At 41.7% G+C, this 15,136-nt stretch overlaps 1 protein-coding gene across 6 annotated transcripts in view; it reads right to left on the bottom strand.

Annotated features, from left to right (window-relative positions):
* LOC147421837 (uncharacterized) overlaps nucleotides 1-15,136 on the bottom strand; it is a 51,818-nt gene that overhangs the window by 3,654 nt on the left and 33,028 nt on the right. For 2 of the 6 annotated variants that reach the window (XR_015186746.1, XR_015186745.1), the window contains exon 3: nucleotides 9,881-9,964. The exons of 1 other annotated variant lie outside the window; for it this stretch is intronic. The gene's annotated coding sequence lies outside the window, so the exon portion shown is untranslated. Of the gene's footprint in view, nucleotides 1-6,315; nucleotides 6,603-9,880; nucleotides 9,965-10,132; nucleotides 10,308-15,136 lie in introns of those variants that run through there. 3 more of the 6 variants (XR_015186747.1, XM_086502678.1, XM_086502681.1) reach the window with 3 other exon arrangements.

Genomic DNA, 15,136 nt, shown 5'->3' with positions numbered 1-15,136 from the left:
TTGGATGACACCAGGTATGTCCAAGGGTCTATGGACTTGGTGAGGTTGTTGTTGCGTAGAGAACACGGTGTTTGTAATCTGGATCTTCCTAGGTGCTCGTTTTAGATCCCTTTGGGTATCTTCTACCAAACTCCTTAATTGCTTGACTCGCTCGATCTCCTCTGTAGGGTTTGGATAAGTTCATATCTTCTTTTTGGATCCTCGCCATTGTGGCTCATGAAGATCTTCCTTGTTGGTTTCTATGTTAGTAGTCGTTTTGGTCTCCATGGTTTCACCTGAATCAAAATCTTCTTCAGCGTCGTTCATATATATGGGGTCATCATCAGTCCCTATGTTGGTCTTTGAACTGGGGTCTGACTTCGCTGCTTTTTGCGATCTCTTTCTTCGTGTTTTCTTCTTTTTCTGAGATTGGGCAATTGATTCCGTGTCTCTTTTCTCAAGAATAAAATTTTGTTTTTGGAGCATCGATCGTGTGAGTACGTTTAGTGGTACCATGGGTGCACTTGGTGATGGCTCCTCGGTAACTTCAATCAAGTTTAATGGCGTGATCTTCGGTGCATTTGGATTATTTGGACATTGGGCAATCAAATGATCTATGCCACATCGATTACACATGAGTATCGGCATTGTAGACGTGCTCGCTTGATTGGTTTGCATTAGTGTGACGTTCTTTTGTAGCCTAATAGGACACTCGGCTACACGATGTGGACCTCCACACTCATAGCATTGAAGAGGTGGTCTCTTAGCAGTGTAATTGATATTTTGGCCTCTTGCCACAAGAGCAACTACATGATATACAGGTTTGACTTGTCCCCAATAGTCCTCCATGTAGTATTGTGAACTTTCTTCAAGCACATCCATCCCATAGGCGGTATTAGGATCTATATCTTCCTCATAGCCTTCCAAACAAGAAATAGATGACTCAGAACCCACTTGATTCACAGAAGTGATTCTCGGATGTGGTGGTTGCGGTCCTAGCACTGGAGGTGGTAAGGGTGTTGTTTGAAAAACATTTTGGGCCCTAGGGACCATGTGTTGTGCTGTTTGTTCAAGAGGTGGGGCCGGCATCAATGCAGGCACTCGAGGTGTGTCTGTCCATGCTAAGGTTGGTCTATTGGCCATCGCGCGCTTAAATACTATGCAATCCTTAGCTTGATGACCATACCTTCCACATGCATTGCAGTTCCCATTGAATTTTACTCTAAAAGTAGGGCATTCACTGGTACTATGCGGTCCATAGCATACTGAGCACCATTGTTGCTCCCTTCTTGGATACATATGATTGTTTTGCGGAGCACGATTGTCTCTAAGACTCTCTTGAATAGCCTTGGTGAGATCTGCTAAAGTCATCTCAGATATCTTTGGCTCCTTAGCAATAGGCTTTAGGGTCATTGGCTGATGCCCCGATGCTTGTAAGCTAATAGATTTAGGCTCAACAGACACTCTTTCTCCTTGAATCATTAAATTATCCTCCAATTGGATCGCATTGGTGGTGACTGCTTCCCAAGTGGTGATACCTCTAATGACTAGGCCATTGTGGATATCCTCATGTCATAATCCCCTAATGAATCTATCAAGCAATTGGTTATTGTTGAAGCGCTCATTTGGATTACAACGAGAATTCAAATGCTTCAAGCGACTTATAAAGTCTCTCACCGACTCTCCTTCCTCTCATTGGGCTTTCTGGAGCTGAGAGGCTACACCCCAAAGTACTCCCTCTCGTATGTATTCTTTTAAGAACAGCCTCCTAAGAGTAGGGTAAATCGTTTTTTCTTCCACCCTTAGGGTTCTATACCAATCCCCAGCCTTTCCACTTAAGGTTAGGCTTAAAGCATTGCTCTTATGTAGGTCATTGTGTTCTCCTAGAGAATCGCATATTTGTTCAAACACTTCGATATGCTTTCTCACATCCCCATCTCCACTAAATTTTTGTGTGAGCTTGGCTATTTGTACTGCCTTACTTCTAGGCTCTCTATTAGACGTGTTACGCATATTCTCAGCAATAGATCGACCAATAGCTTGAGAAAATGTTGCCAAGTCACCTAAGTGAGCAGGCACCGTGGGTGGAGGTGCTCCAGAGACTACATGTGGAGTAGGTATTGGCATTGGGCTTGGCGCATAGGAAGCCCTTGGGTTCCACGTTGGGTACGATGTTGTGCCATGTGGTGGTCCATAGTTCATATGAGTGGCCCTAGGCATAGCAGACGTCGGATGTGACATGCTAATGCTAGCCGGTATAGTCCCATGGAAATAAGAACTTGTGTATTGTGGTTGTGAAGCATAGGTAGTTGAAACAATGGGAGGGGTAGGGACTACATGAGTACGTGGACCCATAGGTGCATACGATTGGTACGCACTTGTAGGTACTATTGCAGGCATTGAGCTACCATGTAGCGGTGCTTTACTAACAAACGAGGTCCATGGTGTGTTTCTTGGTATGCCCATCATTGGGGTAGGCATGGTATCCGTGGTGTCATCCAAGGATAGATGAGCTAGACTTGGAAAATTAAAGCTATCACTTGTGGGTTCAGATTGCATTGAGACTCCTGGCAAAACAACATATGGGGGATCTATGGGACTCACTGGGGGAGTCTCCATTTGTGATAGAGTGGGTTGTTTCCCTTTGCCCGTGTCTAAAAATCGCATAGGACCCGTCGAAGGTATGTTTATTTCTCGATTTTGCCTCTCGGACTGGATAATCCTATTGATGACATTGCAGATCATGTGTTGTTGTTCCTCTAGACTAGTGACACTAGATGTAGATTGTACAACTTCTAACCAACCCACATGGTATGTGTAGCCCATGTATAGGTCGGTCAAAGTCTCCGTGTGTAGGTCATATTCCCAATTTTCATTGAGAAATACCCTGTCCAAACTTGGTGTACTAGAGGGTTTCCGTGAGGTGGATGCAATGTTGCTTCCCGTGTTTTGACTTTTAGTCACCGCTACCTTAGAGGGGACTTTGGAAGGTGGTAGCTCGGTAGGGCCCTCATTAAATGAGATAGGTGAAATGTCCACGTGGACGCTCTGAGGGAGTGTGGGGTCTACAAGAGATGTGAATGGTGATTCTACTTCCCCACCCCCTTCGTTTACTTCACTAGCCGTAGGTTCAGAGCGCGTAGCTCTACTAAAAGTTTCCATCAAACGGCTAAAAACACTAGTTCCATGTTGTTGGGCCCAGCTAGGCACGGTTTCATTTGTTCTCCCGGGGCTTTATGTAAGATGCTCTGCCATAATATCGTAGTCAGAGGAAGAGTCGCTAGCCGCTATATTTGGGTCTTGGGTTGCACTACCTTGGGTCCCTGCCGAGGGCGTAGACCAGGATAGTGAGTACCCCCATAAATCGAAGCACTAGCTAGTTGTTCAAACTCTAGCACACGACCAGAGCGTAGATACATGTGCTTTGGGTGCCCTACAAGTGTCGGCAAGTACCCTCAAAGATTACTTGCTTTGTTTTGTGGGTGTTTTGCACCCCGTTTTCTACTTGATTTTTTCTTGTTTTTGATGTTTTTTGAATGTTTTTTAATGTTTGATTTTTTTGATTAAAGTGTGTGATAGCTCAAAATGAGCGTATAACTTAGAGGGTCGCTGTGTGCTTTACAGCACATTTTCGGACATCTGACGTTCCGTTGGTCCTCAAAAAATCGATTTTTAGCTACGTGTGAAGCTAAAATTCGTTTTTTTTAAAGGCGACTGAGGCCTAGGCTTGAGCGTGAGCTTGGGCTTGGGTCTGGACTTGGGTCCAGAAGATATTCCCGATCCCGATCCTACCTTTAAAAAAAAATTAAAAAATTATTGTTTTTTATTATTTTTTTAATTTAAAGGATAAGGTCGCCGCGGCCTGCGCGAGAGCGCACACACACTCTATCTAGCTACTTCTAACTAATAAACCTACTCTTACACACTAACACACTCTATTAACTCTCACTAATCTACTGCCTACTTATTGTACACAGAAAACTAACTACCTTAATACACAGAGAATAAACACAGAACCTTTGAAAACTCCATTAACAAAAAAAACTAACTACCTTAATACACAAAACCTTTGAAAACTCCATTAACAAAAAAACACACAGTATAACACCAAATCCCTCCTCTCAACACACACACACTCCTTCCCTACCTTTCCTAGAATTGAAATTGCACCACGAAGAAGCACAGAGTGCTACTCGAGCTTAATGCACCGCATTCCCCGGCAACGGGGCCAAAAATGTACGCGTATGTCGCACGTGTCAATGCAAAAAACTTACCGATACACCGTGTGCGAGCCACAAATGGCTCCAAGCACACAACAAGCCTAAACTAGTAAGCTTAAAGAAGGCGATGGTGTGTCACTCACCGCTCTACGCTTCCTTCGTGGAGGATTCCTCGCCGCGAAAAAGGAGCCGCCGCTTCGTCGCACTCAACCGCTTCGCCGTCGCCGTGCCTTCGTAATGCTCGATCGCCCACTCTCTCTCTCTCTCTCTCTCTCTCTCTCTCTCTCTCTCTCTCTCATATACACACACATACACAAGGAGGTGAAGAAGAAGAAGATGCAGATGGAGATGGAGCAAGAGCACTCTTCTATTGCACAAATGAGAGAATGAGTGGATTTTAGGTTTAGTTGACTTTTATATGAGCTCGCCCCATTCAGACTTGGGTGCCCATGCTTAGCCAACTAATCCTTTGAATGTTCCAGTTAGAGTGCGTCTCTCATCGGCGATCACTTACCCTTTTCCTATTGGAGCAACAAGCCCGGTACCTGACTCTACCAAATAAATAATACAATGTCCGCCATAGGTTAGAACGTCCGTCGTAGGTGATAGGGTGTCCGTGAGCCGTGAGGGTTAACACACAGAGAGAGAGCACCATTCTGCCCTCGTCTATATTTTATGTGCTTTTGTAGTAAACCATGCTCGCATGCGTTGATCCCTGGAGCAAATCCCTGCACTTCACATCCCCCCGCCCATGCCCCGCTGCAGTTGGGTTTGGTGATACTCCTGCCCCCCTCGTATTGCACACACAACCTCGGACGCATGGTGTCCATATTGACTCCTTTCTCTGGCTGCATGGGAGCCAAGAAAGGGAGAGAAAAAGAGAGTTCACACACTCAAATATGTCCCCCCTGCTGATCTGGAAAGAGATACCACCGCCTTCTGCCTTTGCATTTAACTCTTGAAGACTAAGTTTTCTTTAGAATTGAAGAGGAATGAAAAGTGATTCCTCTTAATGAAGCCCCAAAAAATCGTTGAACCAAACTATTCGTGCGGTTTTCAATTTCAAAAATGGCAAGGGGAAAATAAAAATTTTCACCTCAAAATAGAGAAAAATAGTGTAAAAAAGCAAAAAAATAACCCATTGTTTCTTAGCAAATTCAAGGAACGAAATTTTGTATGTTTGGGAAAATGATTCCTCTCGAACAGTGCAGTGTAGGTGCAATACTAGAGCTTTATTAAGTTCTTGGCAGAGGCTCTTACTTTTAGAAAAAAAAATAAACAAGGGCCACAAAGAGGGCCGAAACTATAGCCGCATCAGATGCAACTCACAAGGACTGGCCAAGTTAGACTCAGACCTTCTGTAGCCGGTCAAGGAGTCTAGAGGCAAAGCGTCAACAAAATTGTCCCGAAAGTTAACGATTCACATTAACTCAAAATGTTGTCCCCAAAAAAGGTCCGTGCTAGGGTTACCTCAAATTGGTGTGCAATAGGGTTACTAGGCACAAACTTAACTATTATTTTGAATTTCACATGAAAGATTCTAATCTTCTAGCAAAAAGATCAACCTTGTACACTCATATTTTTTTTTCTCTGCAAGGTCACCCAAAACTTTACTGCTATATTATTCTCTTTGCAAGAAGGTCATGTGAATGAATGGCTTGGCATATTACCATCATCGGCCTTGCACGTGCGGAAAAGGTTGTTGCTTATGTTTGACGATCAATATCAGACAATCAGAGTGTAACCTCTCAAAGATAATTATTCTAAAATGGAAGATTTAAATTTTGCATTGTAGCCACTAGCATTGCTTAAGGAGAAACTAAAGCTTGAATGTGGCTGCAATGAAGCAAATAAGTTGTTTTATTTGCTAGATCATGAGGTGTCATAGTACTACAAGGCTGAGGCTACTAAGAATCAAGCTACATATTTGGTTGGTTCCAAGATATCATCGATCATTTTTGAAGATGGAAGTATACAACCAGACCTGTGAGACTCATTCAATGTCTGGCTCTCTAGTGAGACTCATTCAATGTCTTTCTTCTTCAAAATAAGGAAAATCCAAAACCACTCCCCAAAACAAATCACTACCACAAGCTACATACTTTATCCAAGCATGTCCATCAAAACTCTACTCCATTCAATACATAGTTGACTAGTTTTCTTTTTCAGGAGGAAACACGTAAGCAATGTAGTCATCTTATATAGTTGGCTTTTCCAAAACGTCTACAACCTTTTAAACAAAAAAAAAGGCAACATATAGGTTAATCTGCAATGGAAGAGCATCAATGATTTTAGGAACACTTTTGGTGCTCACTATATCTTTGGGATGAGCTTCCACTATATCTACATAAAACCTTTGGGATGAGCTCACCCTTTGGGATGAGCTTCCAATATAGTTGTTACCTGCATCCATACAAAAACACTCAGTTAGAACTGACTATGTTTGTGCGTTTTGCAAGTGTAGACACTGGATCCATTTGTCATCCAATTCACACCTGTAGACCTAGTTTACCGCTTACCCTTAGGATTGACTATTAAGTTGAGAATATAACTAATGTATCCTTTGAGTGTAGAGTCATATGTATCCCAATATTCACTGAGTACACTCAAAGTAGTGCTAGTATCTACGAACATGCATGATACAAAAATTGAGCTAATTCTCCGTAGGTACCTATCTATGTGTTTGTATGCCAAAAACAAGGGTTTTATCATTTTAGAGTGTGTTTACAGCCTACTAGATGTTATGCGTCCCATAGCAACAATGATATTTTATAGTCATGATTATGAAAACAATTCAAAATTTTATGAATTACATAAACCTCGAATCTATCTCCAGTCCCTGTCAATCTCAGAGTTTCAAGAATCTTACTTTCAATATTTGTCTACAAACAATATAAGCAATTCTATCAAAAATCGAACAACATTTCATTTGTATTTTTAATGATTTTTCAAAAATTTCCACAATTGCCATCTCCAAGGAGACCCTCATGGGAGGTTTAAGGCATTCAACAACATAGATGTTATTCCTTTGTCTCATACCATGGCAAAAAAAGCCTCATGTTTTACCAGTTTCGAGTTGCAACTTCCACTTTAAACGTCAAACATTTTTTTTAATGATTACATACCAAAAATCCTCTTTAAAGACTACAATTTCAATGAGATCCAAATGTTCAACCAATTTCAGTAAACTATTTATGTTCACTATGCTATTGCTTAATGAGAAATAGAACCATTAGTTGCACAACTCAATGAAAGCAAGGCTACTAGAACAATTTAACCAATGTTTGGACAGAATCTTGATTGTATACCAAGCCATTTCCAAAAAAAACAGTATATGCCATCTCATAAAGAGCCCCTCCATAAGAGTTTTGAAGATTCGACTTAACTTAGTCCGACTTTTTAGGAGCAAAGTACCACTTAGGTCTATACAAAGAACGAAGTATCGAGATTTGCAACAGTACACCAATTTTCGTTGAGCTATCTCTCCCAGCTTTAAAAATTCCAGCATAACATCCTCTATACCAAATACATGACCACATGCTTACCAATTACCACAAGGTTTGAGACATGGTTTATGAAGTCTTATCATCACCCGTACGCTACCAATCTCAAAGTCCATAAGGTATTTACTGATAGCTAGCAAAAACATAATTATTATACAGAATGCATTATATGTATGTTAACTTCTTATTAGTATGCCGCCTAAACCATTGTTTTTGGTTACAAAATGATCAAAGTACCGAATTATCACAGCAATTCTAAGTGGGTGAAAACACCTACCTGATGTATCTTCCCTTGAGAGCATCTCCCATGGCAGCTAGTGTGAGTGTTATGCCGAAGACCGTGATGATACTCCAATACGATCAATGATTCCTTAGGTGAACGAGCTTCAACAAGGGTGGAATTCCTTAATGTTCATGCCTGCAAGTGTGTGTGTGTGTGTGTGTGTGTGTGTGTGTGTGTGTGTGTGTGGGGTCAATAACCTTATGTGCAAGGAACCAGGTGGGTCTGACATGTACATCATGTGAAAAAATTCCAGGTCCTACATTATTCCCAGCCAAATACGCATAGTGTATGCATACGCATAGAGCCAAATACAAAGATAAAGACGGCAATCAAGGAAGCTTGGTAGCAAAAATTGATGAGCATGGGATTACCTCACACCACTAATCCTCGACAGGGATCTGCGAGCAAAAAGAGAAGAGAGAGGAGCATATCCCATCCATCACCTGGGCTACCGAGTATGGTCGTCCTTCAGCATAGCAAAGAGCCAGCATGTCGTCCAGTGAGTCAAAGAGCCAGAAGAGTTGTCAAAGCCCAATATTGCTGATAAAGCCGGTAATGTAGAGAGCTCCAAACTCGCAAGGTAGAGAGCGATTCCCTTATGTGTGTGTGTGTGTGTGTGTGTGTGTGTGTGTGTGTGTGTGTGTGTGTGTGAGAGAGAGAGAGAGAGAGAGCCTCAGAACTTCAGTGTTGCATGCTATTGAACCCTCTCACGAGTTGTACCTGTGTGTTCTATGTGCATTCGACTGTGTGTGTGTGTGTGTGTGTGTGTGTGTGTGTGTGTGTGTGTGTGTGTGTGTTTGTGTTGAGTGGTTTCTCTTGCGCAATCTCAGCTTATGCGCTCTCTCAGAGCCAGGCTTGGCGAGTGAAACCAAATGCCCGCTTAAAAATCAGAAATACCCTTTCCATGTGTAGTTATGAGGTCAACGAAGCAGCTGAGAGGGAGAGTTATGAGGGCTCATGTATATATGCACAACCTCATAAATTTTCCCAAGGATATACCATTATGTAAACTAGCCTGTTGCCAGCACGATCCTTCATGCGGTGGGTCAGTGCACAGAGTGACGCGATCTGTAGAGTGATTCGACGAGAGTGTTGGTTGCCTGAGGGAGGCATTTAAAGCTAGAAATACCAATATGTTACATAAGTATCATTAAAAACCAATACCGCCACTGCTATGAGAATATTACATCTCAAGCTTTATACAAAGAATACAAAAATGAATTGATCATGTGCCATGATACTGTACGAGGGATAGTGTTAGAAAGAGACAGAGAGAGAAAGAGAGAGAGAGAGAGCGAAAGAGAGAGAATTTTACGTTGTCAGAAGCTATCCCAAGAGACCTCAATTATCCATCCAAGAGAGTTAAGTAATGACGGATTACCAATGGCGTCATTGTTTTAAAACATTATGTGAGCGTGTATGAGGCACAGGAGATAGCGAGAGTGAGATTACCAAAGAGGGAACCAGTCAGCCAAGGTTTAGTCCAAGAATTGTCAACTAGATAAGTGTGTGTGTGTGTGTGTGTGTGTGGCCCTCCCCCATCCCAGAGGAGAGATCCACTTGGTGGAGGATGGTCCACCAAGTGGACCAATCCTCCACCGATTGTAGTACGTGCTTCCTTTTTTTTTTAAATGTCTACAGCTCATTCACTTGTACTGTGTTAAAAGGGTTTAGATGTGCGCATACCCATCAATAACTTGTTGGACAGGATGTAGATGTAACAATACCCAATTGTCATATGATAAAGGGGTCCTCCATGGAGGAGAGTATGGTTTAGATGCGTGAATACCCATCCATAATGTGTTGAGCAAGATTTAGGTGTAATAATACCCAATTGTTGTTTGATAAAAGGGGTTCTCCAGGGAGGAGAGTATGGTACTATGAAACCTACATACCTGTCATCTCATGCTTTTGGTTGATGTGTCGCCTCAATTTTGTTAACTATGTCGTCATCGTGGTTGCTATACAATGTTCCGATCCTGCAAGATAAAAACCATTTGAAATTCCACACCTGCTCAAGGGTGGATAATGATTACAGAATATGGATTATATGTAAGCATGCAGGTACTTGCTCAATTTAGGAGCTGAGATCCTTAATTCTCCGTAGGTACCTATCTATGTGTTTGTATGCCAAAAACAAGGGGTTTATCATTTAAGAGTGTGTTTACAACCTACTAGATGTTATGCATCCCATAGCAACAAGTGATATTTTATGGTCATGATTATAAAAACAATTCAAAATTTTATATTACATAAACCCCGAATCTATCTCCAGTCCTTGTCAGTCTCAGAGTTTCAAGAAGCTTACTTTCGGCATTTGTCCTACAAACAATATAAGCAATTCTATCAAAAATCAGACAACATTTCGTTTGTATTTTTAATGATTTTTCAAAAATTTCAGCAATCGCCATCTCCAAGGAGACCCTCATGGGAGGTTTAAGGCATTCAACAACATAGATATTATTCCTTTGTCTCATACCATGGCAAAAAAAGCCTGATGTTTTATCAGTTTTGAGTTGCAACTTCCACTTTAAACATCGAACATTCTTTTGTATGATTACAGACCAGAAATCTTCTTTAAAGACTGCAATTCCAATGAGATCCAAACGTTCAACCAATTTCAGCAAACTATTTATGTTCACTATGCTAATGCTTAATGAGAAATAGAACCATGAGCCGCACAACCCAATGAAAGCAAGGCTACCAGAACAATTTAACCAATGTTTGGACAGAATCTTGATCGTATACCAGGCCATTTTCCAAAAAAAACAATATATGCCATCTCACAAAGAGCCCCTCCATACGAGTTTTGAAGATTCGACTTAACTCATTCCAACTTTTTAGGAGCAAAAGTACCATTTAGGTCTATACGAAGAACGAAGTATCGAGATTTGCAACAGTACACCAATTTTCGTTGAGCTATCTCTCCCAGCTTTAAAAATTCCAGCATAACATCCTCTATACCAAATACATGACCACATGCTTACCAATTACCACAAGGTTTGAGACATGGTTTATGAAGTCTTATCATCACCCGTACGCTACCAATCTCAAAGTCCATAAGGTATTTACTGATAGCTAGCAAAAACCATAATTATTATACAGAATGCATTATATGTATGTTGACTTCTTATTAGTATGTCGCCTAAACCACTGTTTTTGTTTACAAAATGATCAAAGTACCGGATTATCACAACAATTCTAAGTAGGTGAAAACACCTACCAGATGTATCTTCCCCTGAGAGCATCTCCCATGGCAGCTAGTGTGAGTGTTATGCCGAAGACCGTGACAAGGTAGGATCCGTACGTCCGTATAGTACGGTACGGTACCGTACGGATCCGTACTGTACCACCAAAAAAAAAAAAGAATTTGCCCTTCGCGTTTTCGGATTTAATTTCGCCTCTGTTTTGGGGGTTTGGCCGCATGGTTATTGAGACAGAGTGAGTTTGGGCGCCTGTTTATTGCAAACTATTGACTACAGAGTACTACAAAGAGAGTTTGGGCGCCTGTTTATTGCAGACAGAGCTCTGCAAACTCACCTGCAGAGCAACCTTGTGCACGATAAAGGTAAGTGCTCGTCCTCGCGAGTCTCTCCCGTCTCCCTCGCGCATACCTTGTGTGTTTCTCGCGATAGCATCAATGTACGGACCGTATTGTAGGTTTTTGACGTTTTCGAAAAAAACCTTACGAATTTTACGTACCTTACCACTCAATCCATTCGGTACTACGTACAGTACGTACCGAACACGTACCGTACCTTACGTACCTTTCCACCTTGGACCGTGATGATACTCCAATACGATCAATGATTCCTTAGGTGAACGAGCTTCAACAAGGGTGGAATTCCTTGATGATCATGCCTGCAAGTGTGTGTGTGTGTGTGTGTGTGTGTGTGTGTGGTCAGTAACCTTATGTGCAAGGGGCCAGGGTGGACGTGACATGTACAGCATGTGAAAAATTTCCAGGTCCTACACTATTTCCAGCCAAATACGCATAGAGCCAAATACAAAGATAAAGACGGCAATCAAGGAAGCTTGGTAGCAAAAATTGATGAGCATGGGATTACCTCACACCGCTAATCCTCGACAGGGATCGACGAGCAAAAAGAGAAGAGAGAGGAGCATATCCTGTCCATCAGATGGGCTACCAAGTATGGTCGTCCTTCAGCATAGCCAAAGAGCCAGCATGTCGTCCATTGAGTCAAAGAGCCAGAAGAGTTGCCGAAGCCCAATATTGTATATAAAGCCGGTAATGCAGAGAGCTCCAAACTCGCAAGGCAGAGAGAGATTCCCTTGTGTGTGTGTGTGTGTGTGTGTGTGTGTGAGAGAGAGAGAGAGAGAGAGAGAGAACCTGAGAACTTCAGCATTGCATGCTCGTGAGCCCTCTCACGAGTTGTACCTGTGTGTTCTATGTGCATTCGACAGTGTGTGTGTGTGTGTGTGTGTGTGTGTGTGTGTGTGTGTGTGTGTGTGTGTGTGTGTATTGAGTGGTTTGTCTTGCGTAATCTCAGCTTCTGCGCACTCTCAGAGCCAAGCTTGGCGAGTGAAAACAAATGCCCGCTTAAAAGTCAGAGATACCCTTTCCATGTGTAGTTATGAGGTCAACGAAGCAGCTGAGAGGGAGAGTTATGAGGGCTCATGTGCGTGGATTGATGTATATATGCACAACCTCATAAATTTTCCCAAGGATATACCATTATGTAAACTAGCCAGTTGCCAGCACGATCCTTCATGCGGTGGGTCAGTGCACATAGTGACGCGATCTGTAGAGTGATTCGGCGAGAGTGTTGGTTGCCTGAGGGAGGCATTTAAAGCTAGAAATACCAATATGTTGCATAAGTATCATTAAAAACCAATACTACCACTCCTATGAGAATATTACATCTCAAGGTTTATGCAAAGAATACAAAAATGAACTGATCATGTGCCATGATACTGTACGAGGATAGTGTTAGAAAGAGACAGAGAGAGAAAAAGAGAGAGAGAGAGAGAGAGAATTTTAACGTTGTCGGAAGCTATCCCAAGAGACCTCAATTATCCATCCAAGAGAGCTAAGTAATGACTCATTACCAATTGCCTCGTTGTTTTAAAACATTATGTAAGCATGTATGAGGCACAGGAGATAGCAAGAGTGAGATTACCAAAGAGGGAACCAGTCGGCCAAGGTTTAGTCCAAGAGTTGTCAACTAGATAAGTGTTTGTGTGTGTGCGTGTGTGTGTGTGTGTGTGTGTTGAAATTTTGTGCATGCTTCAAAGAGAGTTAAGCTGCAATTCTAAATGTGTGTGTGTGTGTGTGTGTGTAATTTAAAACGAGGTCTGGAAGACGATTAGATATGTTCCATCAATGGCTTCTCTCTGCATCTATTAGCTTCTAGTTCCCCAAGAATTGTATCATCATATTCACATTGTTGGACTTACACGCTCTATGTATTGCCTCCATGTCCTAGCACAGTAGCTAGTCTTTGTATTGACATATTTTTTGGTTCAAATAACCTATGATGCCTTCCCCCGAACATGCCCTCAAAAGCTTCTACTCATATTTTCCGATCGAGGGGGGGAGTATATGTCTCGTGAATTTAATGCATTTCTAGGTAGTCGTGAGATATAACACCAATGTACAATGCCTTATACACCTCAGCAAAATGGTGTTGCTGAGAGGAAAAACGGATCACTTATGGAAATGGCACGATGTATAGTCAAAAGTCAAGCTTTGCCGCATTCTTTTTGGCTTGAGGCCATAATGTGTGCCACTTATGTACTAAACAGGTACCTACGAAAGCTTTGTAGTCTATTACTCCATATGAAGCATGGCAGGATAGAAAGCCTTCTATTGAGCACGTGCGTGGTTTTGGTTGTTTGGCATATGCTTTGGTGCCACAAACACAGCGCAGAAAATTGGATGATAAGGTTGTCAAATGTATTTTTGTTGGTTATAGTGCTGAAAGCAAAGGTTACAGATTGTATCATCCACAAACAAAGCGTATTCTGGTTTCACGGGATGTTGTGTATATGGAAGACTCTGTTCAGCCCTTGTTGACATGTACTAAAGACAGTAATGTAAGCTCACAAGACATTTTTGACACTTTGTTGCCTCTTTTCAGTGGTGAAAGTTAAAATGTAAATTCCAATGAGACAAATGTACAGCCTATGGAGGTTTTTGAAAATGTTACATATCAGTTTATTACTAATGTAGATGTACATGATGTACTTAAGGAGGAAATGGCTGAAAAAGAGCAGGCTAGAGGTATGCCAAAATAGCTGGTGCATACATTGCGTGACAGTAAATTGGATGCACCTTGAGTCTAGTTGCACTCGTTGAGGCTCTCGCCGTGCATCTTATGCATTAGATTGTTATGTTTTGGCTATGTCTTGCTTACAATATGTTGAGGAAAAAAGGCCATTGGTACGAAGTGGGTTTACAAGTTGAAACGCAAGCCAAATGGTGAGATTGATCGCTATAAGGCTCCACTTGTTGCAAAGGGTTATGCATAGCAAAAAGACATAGATTATGAAGAGACTTTTGCTCCCACTTGTCATATGACTACTATACGTTTTCTATGTGCATTGGCAGCTCATTTTGGTTGGAATGTACATCAATCAGACATTGTTACTGCTTTCTTAAATGGTGACATATTTGAGGAAGTTTATGTAATGCAGTCTCGCGGTTTTGTCAAGAAAGGACAAGAGAATAAAGTGTGCAAATGTAACAAACCTTTGTATGGGTTGAAGCAATCTCCTCGTGCTAGGCTTTCATAACAGTCCAACAGAAAGCACATTGTATGTAAAGCGTGAGGGTGATGTATTTCTCATTGTGGTTCTTTATGTAGATGATTTGCTGATCACTGGACCAAATGAGAGACATATTGCTGAATTTAAGGCTTATTTGAATGCTACTTTCAAAATGAAAGATTTGGGGTTGTTGCATCATTACTTGGGTATACAATTTAAGCAGTGTGATGGTGGTATTGCCTTGTCTCAAGAAAGTTACATAGAAACATTGCTATGTAAGTTTGGACTTGAGGATTGCAAACATGTTGCAACTCCCATGGATACAGGATGCTGGTGATCCTGCAAATGTCACTCTTTACCAAAATGTGGATGCCTCATTTATGTTTGCAGCACGAGGCCGGATATTCAGTTTGCAGTCTCAC

This window comes from Adiantum capillus-veneris, chromosome 27, assembly GCF_014529385.1.
Source record: "Adiantum capillus-veneris isolate H3 chromosome 27, ASM1452938v2, whole genome shotgun sequence".
Lineage (NCBI taxonomy): Eukaryota > Viridiplantae > Streptophyta > Polypodiopsida > Polypodiales > Pteridaceae > Adiantum > Adiantum capillus-veneris.
This window is presented reverse-complemented; position numbering and strand designations above follow the sequence as displayed.